Source organism: Stegostoma tigrinum, unplaced genomic scaffold (genome assembly GCF_030684315.1).
Source record: "Stegostoma tigrinum isolate sSteTig4 unplaced genomic scaffold, sSteTig4.hap1 scaffold_58, whole genome shotgun sequence".
Classification (NCBI taxonomy): Eukaryota; Metazoa; Chordata; class Chondrichthyes; order Orectolobiformes; family Stegostomatidae; genus Stegostoma; species Stegostoma tigrinum.
In genome coordinates this window covers 292,256-308,685 of record NW_026728516.1, presented here as the reverse complement: position 1 = coordinate 308,685, position 16,430 = coordinate 292,256, and the positions used below count along the sequence as shown (strand labels likewise).

General features: G+C 44.0%; 1 non-coding gene across 1 annotated transcript; it reads right to left on the bottom strand.

Moving 5' to 3' along the window:
* Positions 1 to 5,878: 5,878 nt before the first annotated feature.
* Positions 5,879 to 5,993, bottom strand: trnal-caa (transfer RNA leucine (anticodon CAA)). Its single transcript has 2 exons — positions 5,956 to 5,993; positions 5,879 to 5,924 (listed from the first exon to the last, which is right to left on the bottom strand). It is a non-coding gene; the product is annotated as a tRNA-Leu (tRNA).
* Positions 5,994 to 16,430: the final 10,437 nt, after the last annotated feature.

The window sequence follows — 16,430 nt, the reverse complement described above, 5'->3', positions numbered from 1 at the left end:
AATGTGAGCCCAGTTCCAGGCTTTACAGTCGGGGTGGGAGTGGTGCTTGTGGTGAGGAAGCCTCTCAGCAGCTCCACTCTCAAACACTCCCCGATTTTCAGACTTTTCAAAGAGCAGCAATGGGAAATGAGGGATACGGACGGACAGAGAGTAGGAGAAAATAAAAGGGGGTGAGGTGAATACCCAGAAACACAGAGAGACAAACAGAGACACATATTGAGGTAGAGCCTGAAAGGGCCAATTCTCCATTCGACACCGCTGCTAACTAACTGAAAGGAAAAGGCAAAAAGAACCATTTAAGCAGAGCCTTTTACCACCTGAGGGTGAAGGAAGCAGCATTACAACCGGTTAAAGTTGTAAAGTTGACGACGGGAAACTAATGCGATATTCTGATAAATATACTGATTCGACAAATAAAAGTGGTAACTTCCCTGCATTATAATATAGAAGGGGATAACTGACTTGGTTCTGACGTACATTCAATGGATCTGAAACGTTAACCCTGTGTCTCTCCACAGATGCTGCCAGGCCTGCTGGGTTTCTCTGTCAATTCCTGTTTCTGTCAATTCCCAGCATCTGCAGTTCTTTGTTTCATGTTAGCTTGAATATCGTTTGGGACACAGTTAGTTACCTCACAGCCCCTTTCCTTCTCCTCACTGGGGAGGCGATACAATCCATAAAATCTATTGTCGGAAGAACTCATCTGGTTCACTAATGTCCTTTTGGGAAGGAAACTGCCACCCTTACCTGGTCTGGCTTACATGTGACTCCAGGCCCACAGCAATGTGGTTGATTGAATTAATGCTGCCGAGGCAGTGGTGTCAGTTAATGAATAAAAGCACAATTAATCAGCAAAGCTGTCATCAATAAAAGCTAGGAGGGAGGATCTTCTACTCAACATTTCAAACCAGGGCTGTGGTTCCAAAAGCACTAAATCCGAACCACTAGACAACCAGAGAATACATTGAAGGTGCTTGCATCATTTCTCAACGACAGTTTTTCCTTTTCCATTTTTGATCCTTTTGGTGACAGGTCAGTTTCTCCCTGTCTTCGAGTTTTTATCACGTGGAAAGAGATTATCTGGCCATTGTATCGGTGCGTGTCATCAGGCATCTATCTATTGTAATCTCAGTTTCCAGCACTTGGCCCATGTACCTCTGACGTATCAGGGACAAATATCAATTAGAATAATGCTGTGATCTACAAACGGGACTGAGGCTTTGTGACAGTAAAACTGTGTTACAGCTGACTTATGGAACTCATCCTCGTGTTTAGCCACAGAGGGAGATACACAGACACACCCCTCAGGATGACACTGACTCCAGGTGCTTCACGTTCACTCTCTGTCCCCACACATGTTTCGCCGACAACAGGCAGATTTACATGGAACACAAGCAAGTTCTCCAGGCAATGAAACCTATTGTTGTGAGCTCGGAATTGAAACTAACAGAGAGCTGAAAAAGGTTGCCAACACTGCTCATGCGCAACTTCCAATTTCATGCTTTAGCTTCTGGGAATCTGACTGCAAAACCACCTGCTGTACGTTCCAAATTCAGGTGAAGGTGTCACCTTACTCGTATTGAAAATAGACCAACTGTGCTCGAGCCAGGCAGGAGTCAAACCTACAACCTGATCCGAAGTCAGATGCGTTATCCATTACGCCACTGGCCCACAGTGGGCGCCTGGCTTCTTGTTGAGTTGAGATGTTTACAGGGACCAAGGTGGAAATGTGATACACGAGTTGAGCACCAGCAAAGGCAATCTCTGTCACTGCTTCACTTCAATGGGCCCCACTTTGGGAAACGGTAAATTTCACTTGCAAAAGAAACAAATTTATCCTCAGATGCCTGCTTCACAGTCACCTATTTATCCATTAAGGCTTGCCATCATTTTATTCAGTTACTGTGCTAGTTTATGAATCAATCCAATGAAACGTAATTTCCGATGATTACTAATTCTAAACCTTCATCAGTGAAGTGGATGCATATGATATATTTGCAGGAAACACATTTTGGGAACATAGACTGAAATCAATTTCATAAAGAACCACCCCCTGGCTCTCCCGAACATTAAAAAAAATCAGAGGCAATAATGGCTGATGCAGGATTCAAGCCAGCAGCTTCTCTCATTTCTAACAGCGAGCTGATGTGAGAAGCAGACCAGAAGACCAATGATGCTGTCCATTGCCGGGCAACTTAACAATAAATGAGGTGTCAGTCATGCAGTGACAGTGTCCCTACCTCGGATGTAGGAGACAGAGTTCAAGTTTTATCTGCTCCAGAGGTATGTAATAACATATCTGAACAAGTTGCTGAAAAAAAAATCTATTCCTCATTGCTTCAATGAACATCTTCTCATTCTGTCACCATTCTGCTGGGACAGAGCTCTCGCCATCAGGAGATGCATTCAACCATTTGGCCACAGGCAGGCAGTGCTAGGGGGTGATATACACTTTGTCGCTGTCTCTCAAACACTGGAAGAAGGAAGGAGCAGAAGGGGTGGAATCAGACATGTCCAGCAAATTGTAAAGGTGATTTGGAACTTTCATCAAATGACATTTATCAGAGGCAGACAGAAAGAAGGAGAGCTGCTGGGAAAGATAGAAGTCAGAGCTCGAGATTAATCTCTACAGCAACTTAAAATGTGATCTTTCTAGGATGTTTGAGTGAACGATTTCTAAACATAAAGCAATTACTGAGTCCAAGAGATATTCAGCACAGAAACAGTATCTTTGGTCATTCTCGTCCATGCCGACTAGATTTCCAAAATTTATCTCGTCCTTATTGCCAACATTTGGCCCACATCCCACTAGACCCTTCCTGTACATGTATCCATGCAGATGTCTTTTATATGTTGTATTTATACCAGCCTACACCATTTCCTGTGTGAGTTCATTCCATACACACACCATCCTGCGTGTCAAAACATTACACCCTATGTCCCTTTAAAATCTTTACCCTCAAACCGTAAACCTATAACCTGAAGTTTGGACTCCCTTACCCTGGGAAAAAGACCTGATCACTACCCCTCATGATTTTATTAACTTCGATAAGGTCACCCCTCAGCCTCCAACACTCCAGTTGAAAGAGCCCGATTTTATTCAGCCTCTCCTTCCGGATCATCTGCTCCAACCCTGGCAACTTCTCTGTAAACACTTTCATCTTTCTTTGAGCAGGGAGAAGGATTGAATGCAGCTTGCGGGGTTTCGTCTGTGTGTATTAACGTGGTTAATGTGTGCAGAGAGGATGAACACATCCGCTTTATCCCGCCAGTTTAAATTGTGAAAATATCGGTTTTAAAGCAGTGTAAGACGAGACTGTATCTTTCTGTGCATTTTCACTGGAAATGTTCAGCTTTGAACTATCTGTCTTTAAAAAAAATGGTGTTTGACTTAAATTCTCACTGATTAACAGTGAGATAGAAAAAGCATTTCTGTGTTTGGGTGTTTAAGTTCATGAACATATGGATTGGAGCTGAAGCAGCTTGTGTGGTGCTGAAGCAGCTTGTGTGGTGCTGTGGCTCAGTTGGCTAATGTGCCTTTCTAACAATCAGCATAGCTGTGGTTTGAGTCCCACAGGTGCCAAAGGCTTAGATTGACAGTATCTTGTCTAAACCTCTTGTAAGTAGTGGCAGTTGCTTGGTTCCTGAAAGCTGAAATGGCTTGCTTCCTGTGTTTAAACTCAATGCATTATTATTCCTCTGCTCCCACTCCAGTTACCTGAGCCTAACCCAACTGGCAGTTTTGTTTGTTGCTGTTTTGTGAGCTGTAACAATTAACAATTGTCAGCCACTCAGAGAGAGAAATTTTGATAAATACCCCGATTTGACAGATAAACCTGATAACTTTGCCTCAGATGACATGATTGAAATGCATAACTAATCTAGTTCCAATTAACGATCTGTGGACCTGAAAGGTTACCTCTCTTCTGCTCCACAGATGCTGCCAGGCCTGCTGAACGTCTCGGTCAATTCCTGTTTCTCTTTCAGACTTTCAGCATCTGCAGTTCATTGACTTCTGTTAACTTGAAAAATTTCTGGGACAAATCAGCCCACCTACCAGCTCCAGAGCTTCTTTCCTGCTCCTGAAAATCAGGCATCACAATAAACGAGCAGAATAGAACTCCCATTCCCTGACCAAAATCGGAACCCAGCCTGCGGTAGTGAAAGCACCGAATCCTAACCACTGCACCACCAGGAAGGGCACTTCAGACTCTTGTATCTTTTCTCACTGACACTGCTTCTGATTTTTTCTTTTGTACCATTTTGGCTGCAGATCAGTTTCTCCCTTTCACCAAAATTCCCTTTGCCTTTTTAATTCCCTGCTGCACCTGCAATCCTACTTTTAGCGATTCATGCACAAGGACGCCCAAGTCCCTCTGCACAGCAGCGTGCTGCATTTTTTTTATCATTTAAAACACAGTCCATTTTGCGTTATTCCTACGAAAGTAGATGACCTCACACTTATCAACATTGAACTCCATCCGCCATGCCTTTTCTCACTCACTTAGACTATCTTTATTCCTCTGCAGACGTTTTGTGTCTTCTGCACACATTGCCCGTTACTCGTCTTAGTGCCATCTGCAAATTTTGACACACCGCGCTTAGTCCCCAATTCCAAATCATCTGTGTAAATTGTAAACAATTGTGGTCCCAGCACTCATCCCTGAGGCACGCCACGAGCCACTGAACACCAATGAGAAAAACACCCATTTACCCCTACTCTTTGTTTTCTACTGGTCAACCAATCCTCCATCCAAGCCAATACATTATCTGTAATATGGTGCAACTTTATCTGATGTAGCAGCCTTTGATGTGACACCTTGTCACTTGCCTTCTGGAAATCAAGATACACCACATCCACAGGTCCCCCACTGTCCACATTGCAGGTAATGTCCTCAAAGAATTTCACCAAATTAATTCAGCAAGACCGACCCTTCAGGAACTCATGAACACCAGTGGGAAAATTTATATCCAGATGTCTTGCTATTTCTTCCTTGAGCATAGATTCAATCATTTTCCCCAGTGCCGAAGTTAAGCTAACTGGACCAAAGTTACCGGCTTTTTGCCTATTTCCTTTTTTAAACAGTGACGTCACATTGGCTGTTATCAATCTGCGGGATCCATCCCAGAGTCCAGTGAATTTTGGTAAATAATTAACAGTGCATTTGCTATGTCCCCCATCACCCCTTTTAGTATCCTGGGATGCAGTTAATCAGGGCCAAGAGACCCCCATGTCCACTGTTAGCCCCGTTACCTTGCCCAGCACTGCCTCCTTAGTGATAATGATAATCTCTATCTCAATCAGTGAGAGTTTCACATCAGAGGTGAATTAAATGGGAAGAAACATTGAAATACATCACTTTCATTAGCTCAGAAACAGTACTACAAAAATGCTCTTTATTGAAACATACAGGTGTTATTGGCGATGTAACGGATTGGATGAAGAAAGGTTCGTTCCCTTCTGGGGCCGTCTGGGAAGGGAGTGTTTAATATCAGAATGGAGGTCACACATTTAAGGCAGGGTCGACGTGAAGTTTATTCTCTCAGATGGTTGTGAATTAATGGATTCTTTTACAGAAGAGGATTGTCAGAGCTGGGCCACAAAGTACATTTAAGGCTGACCTCGAAAGATTTTGAGCTGCAAGGGTATCAATGTTTATCGGGAAATCCAAGAAAGTGCAGTTCAGGATTATCCGCTCATTTAATAGCAGAGCAGATTTGATGGGCTGAGCTGTCTCCTTCTCCTCCAAAACTGCATTTTGTTAATACAAAGCTGCAAAACTGACCAGAGCAAATTTTGCTTAAAAACAGATAGAACCCATTGAGACAGTGAAGCTCAGTGATGTTTGCAAAGGTCGGCAAACAAAGGGGCAGTCACTGTCAGAAGTGGGATTCGAACCCACGCCTCCAGGTGGAGACCAGAACACACAGCTTTACAGTGGAAGGAATCTATTCCTTGAGTCTGGCGCCTTAGACCACTCGGCCATCCTGACACACCTTTGCTGCTCCAGAGTGATCTGTATACCAGGGTAAACAGGAAAAGCCAGTCTTCAGCAGTCACACTGAGCCTGGCTCCATTAGGCCCACAGTCACCTCTCACAAACCACCGTTGCCCTTCACTTTTCCCAACCTCCCCCTTGTTCTTGTCTGAAACAAATTGAACGTCAGGCAAATGCAGCTGACATTGCTGATGTAGAACTGGGATATAGATTGAAGCGATACTGCCTGGCCTATGACAAAATTCTACTTCTAATGGTCAGTCAATATTTCAGAGTTATTATTGTAAATTTTAACCATGAACACGCCATGGCAGTGACGGCACTGAATCCTAATCAGCAGACTGTGAGGGAAGACGTATATCTCTATCACCCTGGTCACTGCCTGATTCAGCATTGTGTCTCTCATCCTTCTGCACATGATCCCCTTGGCTCCATCACGGTGTTGTCGCATTGTCTTGGTTAATAATGCACAGACTACCCTGCCATCTATTACATTGCAGCTTCTAATGCATGAAGCCCTACCTTACAGGGCACAGCCTTCGCTCTATAGTGCAGTACTGAAAGCAATGTTCTTGTAAACCACCGGCCATGAGTTCACTTCTAACTGGAGGAGATGAGAATGTTTGTACAACTGCGGCATCCATCATCTAAAAGAGGACATTCAATATTGTCTGAAATTATGCCAATGTCATTTCCCCCGCAGGCGAGCAGTCAGGTGAGGTGAGGTATTGTAAACTGCAGGTTGACAAGGAAACAATGGGGGACAAACACAGAGAGGGGAGCGGCCGAATGCTTTATTTCTTTGCTGTAGTCAGATTCTGGTTTTGAAGTGTGAAATGGGACTATAGAACCCAAATGGGTGAAATCCTACTTTCTGGGCGTTGGTCCCTGCTGAGGCCTTTGTCACCTTCTGGGAAATGTGTCTGTGTGTTACCTTCTGAGCATGAAAATGTGGTCCACTTCCCCAAGGGAACGTGAACATCTCAAACAGCCGGCCTATTGCCCCGTAGCACACAAGGCTATGGGCCAAGGCTGAAAACTGGGTCGTTGAGCCACTTTCTGTGCTGTAAAAACACGATGATTCAGTCATTTTGCAGGAGAAACAACTGTCGTAGAAAGAAAAAAAAAGCCAGAAGTTGTGCCATTAAGAAACGATGCACACATATCCACCGCTATCCCTGGTGGTCTAGTGGTTAGGATTCAGCGCTTTCGCTACTGCAGCCCGGGTTCGATTCCCGGTCAGAGAATCAAGTTGTATTCTTCCTGATGGTGACAACGCAAAGGTAGTGCAGCTCAGTCTGCGATCCTTTCAATGTCAGTTCCTGTCCCCGAGAACATCAGGGTCCATGTTCCAGCCGCTTAAAGAGGGGAAAGGTGCCTTAGCCATCACTGCTCAGTCAGGCTACTCACCTTTGTTTTGTGTTGTTAGCAGGGACATCAGCAGTAAGGGGAACATTCACAAGATAAACAACCAGCAAAGATAATCACAGTCGCTACTTCAATTCAATTGTCTCCCCTTTGTGACGCAGTGAGTTTCACTGCCATTTGTCGTCAGGAAGCTACAATTCACCTGATCGAGTCTGCTCAGCCATTCAATGAGATCGCTGCTGATCTGATAAATGTCAACTCCGCTTTCCTGCTTTTTCTCCATAACCTGAGGTAAACCCAAACCTAATCACAACATCCGGAAGTTTAGATGACTTCAGTGACCTGTGCATGTTTGCATGAAATTGAATAATATGAAATGAGCGAAAAAAAGCCCTTCCCACAATTCAACCCAGTGCAGGGTCAGCCATATGACAAAACTAAGAGAGGAAAGACGTTACCTCTATTTCTCCCAGCACAGATTTCTCTCTTGATGAATTGAATATTTGCAGCATTTTTCATTATAATTGTGACATTTTCATGGACAGATCCTCACTCAACCCACAAACAACTGTGCTTCCAAAAACTATTTTGCCTCAGATTAAAATTGCTGTGCATCTTTTCATACAGCTTGAGGTTCCAATTATCCCTGCTCCATGTCAACAGAAGCTGCTCCGGGTGAGGTTGGAGCTCACAGACTCGGCATTTCACGCGCCTCTATGGCCATTGAAGGGCCTCGTGCTCACCGATTGCGTCACTTCTATCTGTATCCCCATGGTCACTGTCTGATTCATCATTGCATCTTTCATCCTTCTGCACATCATCCCCGTGGCTCTATCTCAATTTTTTCACATTGCCTTGGCTCATAATGCACAGACTATCCCGTCATCTATTATCACAGCGTATGTCTGCACGCTCATTGCCACCCCCATTTCCGGTTATATCTTCATGGCTGGGTCACTGAGTTTCCCTGGTTCTGGGCCCAGGAACTGGGATTATATGGTTGCATGCAGCACTGGTTACTTCCTTGTGTGAGGGAGCTCATGAAATATCCAATGTTAAACTAGATTACTATTGAAAGGTACATTTCAACAAGAGCCAGCACTATACACTGAGTCTTTGATATTTCGTAGAAATCTATCAATCTCAGCCTTCAATATACTCATTGATGGAATCTCCACAGTCCCTGGTAGCATCGTAATTACAGATTCCAGTCCTCTGTGAATCCCCGCAATACAGCGCACTGCATGGAAAGAATTCCAGTTGTCGATCTGGTGCTGTTCCTAACATATCCTCTGCCACTGTAGTTATTGCTTGTTGCACACCAGCGAACTCATGTGGTGCGGTGGTCGTCTTGTGGTTCGTACTCTGTGTTGTGGCCACAGCAACCTCGGTTCGAATCTGAGACATGGCAGTGGGTGCTTGCTGTATTTTGCTTTACTCCTTGTGCCACGGGCCACAGAAATGCAGCAAGTATCAAACATTTTTCCGTGAAAATATTCTTTGAGGTGGTGACAATCATTTCTCAACCCCGGCTCTCTCACATATCTGCATTTGATGTGTCAGAATTCAAACCCACCACTTAGAGAATTTTCTCCCTCCCACAATCACTAAATCTCCTTTACGTCCCTCCTTCCACTTCACTGAGACACTGCACAATCTAACATCCATTTCCACGTTGACATTGTTCATTCTGTCTTGTTGCTGTCTGCATTGCTGAGTGAACGTGGCCTGTCTCACCACCAGGAACTCTAAACCAGATGAAATATTTAGATACTAGGACGGTAAGATCAAGACTCATGGAGCAGCTTTTACTGACATGGACCAGTGATTATTGGAACATCAGGCCTCGGAAAATGACCCGTGGCAATAATGAGCAACATGGACTGCATCGGAAAAGACCAGTTTCTGTGGCTTTCTGCAACATTCATTGTATTTGTTCATTTCGCTATAGCGAGAGTATTGGGGGCAGTTCATTAATTCACATTATTGTGGGATGTGGTAGCAACAGAAACTGTGCTGAAGAGATTTACCAGGATATTGTCCCAGCTGAAGAGTTTCCGTTACGAAGCGAGATCGAATAGACTGTGGTTGTTTTCCTCAGAGCAGAGCAGATGTACAAAATAATGAGGGTAGACTATGTAAACGCTTCCCCTTGAGGGAGGGATCAACCACCGGGGACCATAGATTTAATGTAAGAGGAAGGAAGTTTTGAGTAAATTTATAAAAAAATCGCTTTTAGCCAGTGGATGTTTGGAATGTGGAAGCCACTGCCTGCAAGTGTCCTAGAGGCAGAGATCCTCATGACTTTAAGAAGCATTCAGATGTGAATTTGTGATGCTGTGGCATTGATTAGCATGGGCGAAGCAATAGAAATAGAATTTGGATACTGAAGCGATTGTATGTGATTGGTGCGCATGTAAAGGGCTTAAGGGGCATTTGCACCTGATGCTCTCATTAGCATTGTGGTCAGTCTCCCCACCTTTCACGAAGGAGACCAGGGTTCAATTTCCTACTGGACCCGACCCAAGCATTTTTGGGGCCATTCAGCAAAACAGACCCAGCTTCGATTTCAGCTTCAGCTGATGTCTGCATGGAGTTTGCACATTCTCACCATGTCTGCGTCTCAGTGCTTCTATTTCTTCCCATGGCCTAAACGTATGCAGGCTGGCTGAATTGAACACATAGAACACAGATGAGTACAGCACAGGCTCTTCCACCCACAATGTTGTGCCAAAATATTATCCTACTCTAAGATCAAACTACCCTGCTTACTCTCTATTTTACGATCATCCTCGCAACTGTCCAAGACTCGGTTAAATGTCCCGAATGTATCTGACTTGAATACCACCGCCGACAGAGCATTCCATGCACCCACCACTCTCTGTGGAAAGAACCTACCTCTGACATCACCACAATACCTTCCTCCAAACACCTTAAATGTATGCCCCCTCATAATAGTCACTTCTGCTCTGGGAATAGGTCTCTGGGTATCCATGCTATCGATGTCTCTCATCATCTTATTTACCTATATCAAGTCACAGCTCATCCTTTTTCCAAAGAGAAAAGCCCGAGCTCCCTCAACCTTTCCTCATAAGACCTGCCCTCCAGTTCAGGCAGCATCCTAGTAAATCTGCTCTGCACCCACACAGAAGCTTTCGCATCCTTCCTATAATGAGACGATCAGATCTGTACACAATATTCCAAGTGTGGTCTAACTAGTGTTTTAAGCAACTGCAATATATCCTTGTGGCTTTTAAACTCAATTCCCTTGCCAATGAAAGCCAACATACCATACACCTTCTCAACAACACTATTAATTTGGGTAGCAACTTTGACGGGTCTATCGATGTGGACCCCAACATCCCTTTGTTTCTTCACATTAGCAAGAACATTAGGTTGACCCTAAATTCTGTATTTAAAGTCAACCTTTCAAAATGAATGACTTCACACTTTTCCAGGTTGAATGCCATCTGCCACTTCTTTGCCCAGCTTTTCATCTTGTCAATGACCCATTGCAAACTCCAACAGCCCTCCACACTACCCACCATGCCACCAAACTTCGTGTCATCATCAAACGTACTAACCCATCTTTCCACTTCCTCATCCAAGTCATTTATAAAGACCACAAAGAGTGGGGTTCCCAGAACAGATTCTTTCAGAACACCACTGATCGCCAAGCTTCAGGCTGAATAATTTCCATCTATTACAATCCTTTGGCTTCCATTCTGTACCCATACAACCAAATTTCCATGAATCCCATGTCTCCTAGCTTTCTAAATGAGCCTACCTTGGGGAACCAAATCAAATGCTTCTCTAAAATCCATATGCACCACATCCATTGCTTGATCTTCATCAATGTCATTTGCCACATCCTCAAAGAATTCAGTAAGGCTTCTGAGGCATGATATGCCCCTCAAAAAGCCACACTATTTCTAATCAAATTGTGCATGTCCAAATAATCATAAATACTGTCTGTCCGAATCCTCTCCACCAATTTGCCCACCACAGAATGACTGACTCTTCTGTAATTCCCAGGATTATACCTATTCCCTTTCTTGAACAAGGGAATAACATTTGCCACCCTCCAATCATTTGGTATTACTCCAGTAGGCAGTGAGGACGCAAAAGTCATCACCAAAGGCAAAGCATTCTTTCCCTTGCTTCATCCTCCTTCCGAACATCAACCTGTTTGACGTATCTGTCTTTATCATGCTATCCTCACAAATGTTATGGCCCGTCTCACTGGTGAATACTGAAGCAAACTATTCATCAAGGACCTCCCCTACCATATCTGACTCTGAGCGCAAGTTCCCTCCCACTATCCCTGGTAGGCACCACCATTACTCTGACCATCCTCTTGTTCCTCACATAAATATAAAATGCTTTGGGATTTTCCTTCATCCAACTGTGGATCCGTGGGGACTGTGAGAGGAGTCACAATTCCCCATACAAGCTGCAAACACATCGGCACAATCATCTCAGGAAGAAATTGTTCAATTGCTTGATGTGTGAGAAGGCATTCACAGTGGTTTCACACTGGAAAGGGGCTGTTTCGCTTGTGTGGGAGTGGTAAGGAAATCATTCAGCCATCCCACCTGCTGGCACACCAATAGGTCCACACTGGGGAGAGACCACTGACCTGCTCGGTGTGTGGGAAGGATTTCTCCCGGTCATCCAGCCTTTTGAAACCCCAACAGGTTCACTCTGAACAGAGTTAAATGTACAGATTGTGGGAAGTGCCATAAAAGCTCAGGGGGAGCCGATGTACTTTCAACATGCTCACACTGAAGGAAGACCGTTCAAGTGCTCTCACTGTGGGGCTGGGTTCAGGGCATCATCAACCCTCACTGTACAGGAGAAAATACCCACTGGGGAGAGGTCATTCACCTACTCTGTGTATGGGAGAAAATTCACTCAGTCATACAGCTTGAAGAAACACTAGTGGGTTCACAAGTAACTTCAGTAATTGGACATTCCTTTTGTTTGTTCATGGGATCATGCCATCAGAAGCTCAGCAAGCTTTTATCATCCGTTCTAACTGCCCAGAGGATGGTTCAGAATCAAACTAATGGTTATAGGACGGATTCACATAGAGGTCAGAATAACAATGGTTCCCAGACCCGATGGCATTGAGTTGATTTTCTGGTCTCTTGTCCCGTTTCTGGAACAACAGTGAATAAATTGGTGCAATTGATTTAAAAGTGAAAGACCAAAATGTTTTTTTTTTCTCTCTGATTTAGCATGCCCTGCTGTTTTCTCAGTAGTTATTGGCAACCTCATGGCCCTCACACCATCACCTGTTCCGGAGAGTGTTACAGGAAAGAGGGAATGGTCAACTGTATCTAGTCACTCAAAAAAGGTCACTGGACCTGAAAGGGTAACACGGATTTCTTTCATAGGTGCTGCTGGGCCTGCTGAATTTTTCCAGCGATTTCTGTTTTTGTTTCTGATTTCCTGCATTTGCAATTTTTTTTGTAATTTATTTTTTCAATATCCACATTGTCTGTTTCAGAGGAGCCTCATTGATAGGTTTGGTCGGTTTTGGAAATTGAAAGTTAAGCCACAGATCAGGCAATGATCTAATTGAATGACAGAACAGGCTTGAGGGGCCGAATGGTCTACTCCTGTTCCGATAAAAGTTTTCCATCTGCAGCATGTGGCGTTATGTCTCCTCACTCTTCACTTCACATCCCTGACTGTTACACTATGTGCTATTACTGGCTGAGCAAATCTCCTGTGTTTGAACTTAAGTCTGTTACTATTCAGTGCCCCTTCTTCGCCTGCCCAGGTTTGACTCTCATCACAGAATTTTGTCTCGACTGCAGAAATTCTCCAAAGATCCTCAGGCAGCACCTTCCAAACACATAACCACTTCCACCTGGAAGAACAAGGGCAGCAGATATATGGGAAGATCACCACCTCCACGTTCCCCTCTAAGTCACTCACCATCCTGACTTGGAAATATATCACCATTCCTTCACTGTTGCTGGGTCAAACCCCTGGAATTCCCTCCCTAATAGCATTGTGGGTCACCACACATCAGGAGGACTGCAGCAGTTCAAGAAGGCAGCTCACAACCACCTTCCCAAGGGCAACTACTGATGGGCAAGAAATGCTGGCCCAGCCAGGGACACCCACATCCCACACATCAATTAAAAAACTACTGTGTGAACAGTTGCAACAGGAGGATCCTGGAGTCTCATTCCCCTGTGCGAGAAACAGTACCTGCTCACAAATTCAGCCTGAGACAAAGTCTTGGAAACAAAATAGTTTTATTCTGTATGATCTTGCAAGAAAGGGTGTCTGCTAGACAGGCACACACTACAAAGCATGTTAAACATTCTTATACAGTTTACAAGTTGCGGAATCATGCCTCCCTGCTCCCATTGGTCTTCTCTTATCCTATCATTCCCCATCCTGTCGGACAGCCCTTGTTTATTGTTCCCTTTTCTGCCGGCCGAAGGCCCCATTCCCTTGTTTACTGCAATCCTTATTTGCTATCCTAAAGAGCGCTAGGCATGCTGTACATGCGAATCGTCAGGTTTGCAGAAATAAGCCTCTGCTACAACACCCTTATCTCTATCACGTCCTTGTCTGCAGAAACAATATTTCTGGTCGTGCTAACTGCCGCCTTTGCAGAACCTAATCTCTGGTTAATGATAAACTTCTGCTACGAAATCTTGTGACTATAATGTTCTTCTTTTGCAAGACCTCACCATTCATCCTTATCTGCAGAAGCAACATTTCTAATCTCTCACACCTGGAACAAAATGGAAGTTGGTGGAATAGCTCAGCAAGTCTAGAAGCATCTGTGACCCTTCCTCATTTCCCTCGGATCTACAAAACCGGTTTATTATTTCCACTTCCTCTTTCATTCTGACTCTTTAATTTATCAATTTCCATCCACTCGCCTTTTGAGCTCTTCAAAAACCCCATTTGGGAAAATGAGAGAAAGCTGGAATTAACGCATGGAACTGGGATGTGGGCGGAAGTATGAGGAGAGGCCACGTCAAAGAAAGCTCCCATTCCAACAACAGAGCTTCTCAAAACACAAAGGTAGCATGAAAGCTTGAGCTGAATGAACATGGGGATGTGTGGGCTGTCATGAGGAAAATGTGACCATGATCACAAATGGTTAAGATCACAGGATCCCGACAGTGCAGAAAGACTTCATTCAGTGCATCTAGTCTGCACTAGCTCTCTATCCCACCCTACTCCCATAAACCCCACATTTACCGCAGCTAACCCAACCACGTAAGCTGCACACTCGGGGACAATTTAGTGCGGCCTATCCACCTCACTTGCATTTTTGGACTGTGGGAACATCACTGTTTGGCTCTAAAGAGGCGAGATTGTGGATTAAAGCTCAAATAAATCAACTCTGAAACAATTTCATGGTTTTTGTTTCCAAAATTAAAATCTGGGGAAAGCTGCAGCCACAACGATTTCAGATTCGCTCTGGAGGAAGAGAATTTAAAACTCTGACCTGGGGTCGCGGTGAGCTGACAGAGGCCTGGGACCAGAAATGTAACAGATTCTGAGCAAGGTGGGGGTGAGACAAGGGCAAAAGGCACATGTCACGGCGGGAAGGCAGGAGAGATTAAATTGCAGAAATGTTATTAGTCCCTCAAGGCTGCAGGGAATGGAGTTAGGGCTGGAAAAGGAACAAATAAACAAAAGATGTGCCTGGGGCCAGGTGTGCAGTGGACCCAGACACAAATTGAAACAAGAAATGTAAACAAATTGGGGCAGAGTTCACAGTCTGACATTGTTCATCTCAATGATGAGACCAGAAAGCTGTAAAGCCTGGCTCGTTCTATTCCAGCCAACACACACACGATGGGCCAATTTGAATGCTGCTGGCCAGCCAACAATACGCACATCACACAAATGAATTAAAAAAAGGCCTTGCTCTGCTCTGTAATTTTCTGGAACTTTTGTTCTGACATTTGCAGTTTGTTTCTGATGATGGCTATAACCCTAAATTTAAACTAGAGTTTAGTATCCGAGAGAAATGTAAAATAAGTCATCTTCGCTTCAAGCACATCACTGTAGATTGTTGTATTTGTCCTGAGGGTTGAACAGCACCTGGAGCTCAGAAAGGACAATCTTAGGTGGCGGGGGGTGGAAATTGTATGGCAGCCAGATTCAGACGTTATCCCCCTGCATAGATTTTGGAATCTGCGCAGAAGAACACAAAAGACAGCGAGCACAAGTCCCTTTATAGATCAATAATTTTTCAAACAATGCCTCTTCAAATATTGTGCTGTTGTTCTATCACTTCCCACCAAAGTGCACAACGTCACATACATCCTCATTGCTCTTCATCTGCCAGATGTTTTCCCAGTCATTCCACTTGTCTCAAATGCCTTGGAGAACCTTTACATCCTCCTCACCACTCACAGCCCCAGTTTTGTACTGTCAGCAGACTTGGAAACATTGCATTTGATTCCCTCAACCAAACTTTTGATATGTTTTGTGAATATCTGGAATCCCTGATTTACACTACGAAACTTTCATTCCAACAAAAAAGCATCCATTTATTCCTGCTTACTGTTTCCTGTCAGCTTCCCCATTATGGCACCATATGTTTGGCCCAAACCCATGTGTTTTACTTCACACATTGGGCTTGGGAATCTATCAAAAACCTTTCCAAAACTCCAAATGCATTGCATCTATTCCATCTCCAAAATTTATCTCCAGGTTGGTTTGTCAAATATGAATCCCAGATCATAAACCAACATTGGCTTTGTCTGTGCCCATTAAAACCGGTCGCAATAATTTCTCTAAATTAGTTTATTTGCTAATTTCATTCTACTTCTATTTCTCACCACACTCAGATTTCCTGGTATTGCTCAGAAGGTTATCTTTTTATCTTTTCTTCTGTTAATCAAAAACTGACGGAATTATGTCATACTTCTGCCATTTCCTTGTTATTTATTCTCCACTGTCTTGTTTCAGAATGTTTTCTCATGTGTTCCCTACTGGCATCCTGTTGGAAGCAATTGCAGTTCATTCTAATAGCCTTTGTTATTATAGTCTCCAGAAACCCAACAATTCCTG